The sequence below is a fragment of the Equus quagga genome, chromosome 1 (assembly GCF_021613505.1).
Source record: "Equus quagga isolate Etosha38 chromosome 1, UCLA_HA_Equagga_1.0, whole genome shotgun sequence".
In the NCBI taxonomy this organism is placed as follows: Eukaryota; Metazoa; Chordata; class Mammalia; order Perissodactyla; family Equidae; genus Equus; species Equus quagga.
Window position 1 is genome coordinate 12,845,140 of NC_060267.1, and position 5,374 is coordinate 12,850,513.

Below are 5,374 nucleotides of genomic sequence, written 5' to 3' on the forward strand. Positions count from 1 at the left end.
GAGGAGATTGTGTAGGACACTGAAAAGAGAGACCTGGAGTTAGGAGGAAAATCAGACTGATGGCACAGAATGCATCTGAAGAACGACTGAACTTCAATTAAAAAAGTATATTGTGAGGATGCCACAAAATAATTATAAAAATAGGCCGTTGGTTTCAATAGTGAAGTTCTTGTAGGTGTTATATTGGGGGGGAGGGGATGGAGAGGCGGGTAGAAGTGAAAGTCAGGTTGCAGAGGCTTAAAGCCAAAACTGAGTAGGGGTAAGATGAGAAGGTGGAGATACTGATATCTTTCAAAGAAATTAAAAACACAATGAAAAAAGGCACAACCTGGAAGACTATATTCAGTGACATTAAAAGTGGTTTTAGCTTAAAGGGGACCGCAGTAAATTAACTGAAATGGAACATGAATGCATATAAGGATATTCCTTTTGTAAATATCTTGAACAAACATTTTCTCACACTATTGATAAAATAGTTGCAGGTTAAACATCTATTAGTTAAGAATAAGGAATACAAGCACAATGGAACATGAATTCATATAAGGATATTCCTTTTGTAAATATCTTGAACAAACATTTTCTCACACTATTGATAAAATAGTTGCAGGTTAAACATCTATTAGTTAAGAATAAGGAATACAAGCACAGAAGAATAAAAAGACAAAGGATAATCTCAGGATCCAGTGTTGTGTTTGGTTGACTGTTTGTCTTCCAGGAGAACTGCATCTTACCCTTAAAGCAATGCTCGGATAGTAACAACTGAAGAGAATTCATATTCTTAATTATCTGGAAATGTGCTATATCCAAGGTTTGTCTTGGAAAAAGAACATTTACATACACATGAAATAACATCTTGTTTCCCCTAACTTATTTCTAAATCCAATTCATGTAATGAATTACAGTCAATCAACTAAATTCTTAAATTTTGAGGGATAAAGAGTGATCTGAGAAAAAGATGGATTGTTTTACTATAATATAGATCCTGAAGGAATAATCTGCTGCTCATACATGTAAAATTCAGAAAGACTGTTGGAACTGTGGCAATATTGATTATGATGAGAAAGAAGAAAATAAATATGGAGTGGTCTGCTTGGCTTTTATACGCACAGTGTTATGTTACAGAATTTGAATATCTACCTCCTCATTAAATCTCTTTGATTTTTACATGCCAACTGGGTAGATTTCAAAAGCAGTGATGAGAAACCACACAGCAATAACAACTTTTATTCTGCTGAGATTGACGGATGACCCACCACTGCAAATCCTGATTTTTATCTTTCCACTTCTCACCTACATGCTTAGTGTAACAGTGAATCTGACTATTACACCCTCATGTTGGTGGACTCCTGTCTTAAAACACCTATGTACTTTTTCCTCAGAAATTTTTCTTCTCTAGAAGTCTCACTTACCACTGTTGCAATTCCTAGATTCCTGTTCAGTATATAAACTGAGGACAATACAGTTACCTACAATGCTTGTACAGGTCAACTATTTTTTGTTATTCTCTTTGGAACAACAGAATTTTTTCTCCTGGCATCCATGTCCTATGATCGGTACGTTGCTATCTGCAAACCCCTTCATTACATGACTGTCATGTGTCCCTTATTAGTCCTCTGCTGTTGGGTGTCTGGCTTCATGATCGTTCTGCTACCCCTTAGCTTGGACCTCCAGCTAGAATTCTGTGACTCCAATGCCATTGGTCACTTTAGCTGTGATGTAGGTCCCCTTCTGAAGATCTCATGCTCAGACACCTGAGTAACAGAACCAATGATTACCCTCGTGGCTGTATTTGCACTCATCATCACCCTAGAGTGTGTGCTTCTGTCCTGCACATACATCATCAGGACAATTCTGAGATTCCCCTCAGTCCAACAAAGAAGAAAGGCCTTTTCTACCTGCTCATCCCACATGATCGTGGTTTCTATTGCCTATGGAAGCTGCATCTTCATCTGTGTCAGGCCCTTGGCAAATGACCAGATGGCCGTAAATAAAGGAGATGTGGTGCTCATTAGTTCTGTTGCTCCCTTGTTGAACTGCTTCATTTACACCCTGAGGAATAAGCAAGTGAAACAAGCTTTCAGTCATTGTATAAAGAGGATTATATTACTTCAGAGCCATATGTGGCTCCTTTATTGTTTTGAAATGATTTACTGTCCTCTATTTTTTCCATCTTTATTGAGGAATAATTGACAAATACACAATGAGATATCATCTCACACGTGTTGTTGTTGATGATGTGGAGAAAAGGGAACACCTGTACACTGATAGTTGGAATGTAAATTGGTTCAGCCACTGTGGAAAACAGTGTGGTGTTTCCTCAAAAAATTAAAAATAGAACTACCATAGGATCCAACAATTCCATTCCTGGGTTTATATCCAAAGGAAATGAAATGAGTGCCTTGAAAAGATAGCTACACACCCATGTTTATTGCAGCATTATTCACATGTGGATTCTTTTGATCCAGAGACTTGACCTGTCACATACACATACCCGACATTTATTCAAGGAACAGAGAAAAGACAACCTAAGAAACACTATCATTCAGAGAGGATAAGAATTGAAAAAACACAGCAGTCACTGGTCAATACTAAGTCTAAAATACTGCTTGACAGACTTCCCAAGGGCCCCTTACTCTGTGGCTACGGTAAGCTTCTGGATTAGTTTGCGCTTGTGTTCCTTGAGAATAGCACTTCAATTAATTGTACTTCATTGAGTCACCATCTGAGAGATCTTTGCCTATTATTCTATTTGGCCATATTCAGAGATGTTCTAAAAACATTTATAAAACATTAAAAAAATAGATCTTCCTTGGGGCTGAGTATATTTCTCAGCCTTCTTTTTTTTTTTCCATAGTATGTGTGAGCACAAAACTGATCTAAAGTTAATCTCTCTCAGCCCAGGCTAAATGCTCAAAAACATAAACTTTTATTTAAATACACCTGATTCTTGTTTATACTATGTGCCAATAGTCTCACATACTTTTCTACTTAAAAATGTGCTTCCTTAGATTTAACTACAGATGCCTTGAACTTAAGAGAGTTTCACGGCAGAGCTATACCCTTAGTTTCTTTTGAAAAACTCCTATATCCAACAGAAATGGTTTACTTAATATTAAGACATTTACTTAATAGGTTCAGAGGTTCATCACTGACATGGTCTTGACATGAGACTTTTAATATGTCTCAAAGAACATCTAAATTTTCTATCTTACATGTTGAAGATAAGAATTGGTTGCATCTTTCAATCTGCAATTCTAAAAGAGTTTTATATATTCTCTATTCCCATCCATACTAAACATCAACCTGACCAATTCTTTTCCCAACTTATTTACTTTTAGTAGCAAATTTTGGAATACAAGTAATAACAAACAGGTTGTTTCCAAACTACCATTCCTAAATCCACAAACACTCTTGGTATATTATTTGTCTTTTGAATTGCCTCACATAGAAGATTACCAAAATTTTTGTCACCATATCATTATATGTTCTTACATATTTTCACTTCAGGACAAATCTATGTCTCAAGAAATAAAATTCTCATGTATGGAGAGGCAATGAATAATTATGGGAAAAATCCTCCATATGTACATAATAATTAAAAGACAAATAATTATAATTTATACCTGAATTTAACAAAGTTGGTTGCATATTGATAATTTACAAAATTAATTGAATTTCTATATAGCAGAAACTTGCTATATATATTTATAATCAGAAAATGGCATCAAACTATTCAAATGCCTGGTAGCAAAGGGAGCACAAGACATATGGATAGGAAACAATGAAACATTATTGATAAAAATTAGGGTGGAATTAAATACATGAAAAATTATACCATCCGTGTCTAAGGATTAGATCTGATCATTGATTTAGACCATATACTGCATCTAGCAGGATGGTGTCCTATCCTTGCAGTGTATCAGCTCCAAACTGATGCCTCAGGACGGTACCTTTAAAGGCTTTTCTATCACTCCATCATGTCAGAAGATTTCGGTGGCATGATAGGACCAGTGGTGCCCATAGTTATGCATAGATAAGTAACCAGTGCATAACTTGTTTTGGTATAAAGTGTATCGCTTGGTCCTAGGTGATGTTAAACTGAATTCCATGTGAGTGGATCAAACTATCACAAACTGATACTAGCACAGGCTCTGTGAATAGTAAAAGTAAACCTACAACAGGAATATATGTCAATACCAATGAAGATATATCATTGCCACTTCTAGACTAGAAAAGGGAACCAATGTAATCAACATTACATCAGGTGACTTGTTGGTATCCTTAAGGGATAGTGCCATATTGCGTGCTCAGTGTTAGCTGCCAAATGAGACATTTGGCAGTTAAGTAAGTCTTGGTGAGTTGGAGCTCATTCTGGCCCAAGCATAGCCACTAGACTTGTCACTAAGACTTCTTCATTTATATAGTTACTGTACTAGCACTGAGCTGGCCATTGGTAGAAGATGGCAGATACTGATTGGATTAATTTTCATTTCATTTCCTCATTTTCTTGTTGGTTAGTTTTTTAGTTTTTTCAGTTCCTCTTCCATGCTGCATGCTCTCTGGTTGGCCTTAACATACAATAAAATTATCTTCACATTTCATGCCCATTTACAAGAGTTAACTACATACTTCTTCCGCAGATACTCTCATTGCTAATATTTTAGTCTTCCTCCTTCTAGTCCCCTGATCAAGTCAAGCCACTCACCACTGTCAGTTAACAAATATTCATTCTTAAGCCACTTTGCTTTCTACACAAAGAGGATGAGTAGGTGCATGAACTATCCCAGGTTCTGACCACTGGGAAGATTTCCCCTAGCTGCTGTCTTTCAGAACCTCAATTGAGCAGGGCTCAGAAGAAATGTATATTGAATTTACAACCATATACCCAACCAATGGATGTGTGAATAAAGCTATCTTTCTTTCCCTGTCACCAGGTCACAGAGACCTGCTTTATGGCCAAAGGTTTAAGCCGAGGAAAGCAAGATTACATTTTCATTTGTATCTCGAGTTGGGAAGGAACATTATAGAGACGTCCACTTTGCCTTCTACTCTGTGATAGCTCTTATCCCACAGGCCAAACCATCAAATGGGGTTTCTGTCATTTCCCAAACACATCTAATCTATTTATACCTTTGAGGTTGGGAAACGCCCTGTGGGTTCGCCCATGAGCCTAGAGGACCCTTTGTAACCAGATATGAGTCAGTTTACTCCTTTTGTCCTATTCCTGTTCCCCACATTCTAACATGGGAGCATGATGCTTCTTCAGGTTCTTGAGAATCAATATCAATTCAGAGCCCTATCATGTTCCCCTCTAATGTTAATAAAATATAATAGAGATATTCCAGGCATAATATCTCAAAATCAACATTTTCCA

General features: G+C 36.8%; 1 pseudogene; it reads left to right on the forward strand.

Annotated features, from left to right (window-relative positions):
* Positions 1 to 1,195: 1,195 nt before the first annotated feature.
* Positions 1,196 to 5,056, forward strand: LOC124250808 (olfactory receptor 6C2-like; annotated as a pseudogene).
* Positions 5,057 to 5,374: the final 318 nt, after the last annotated feature.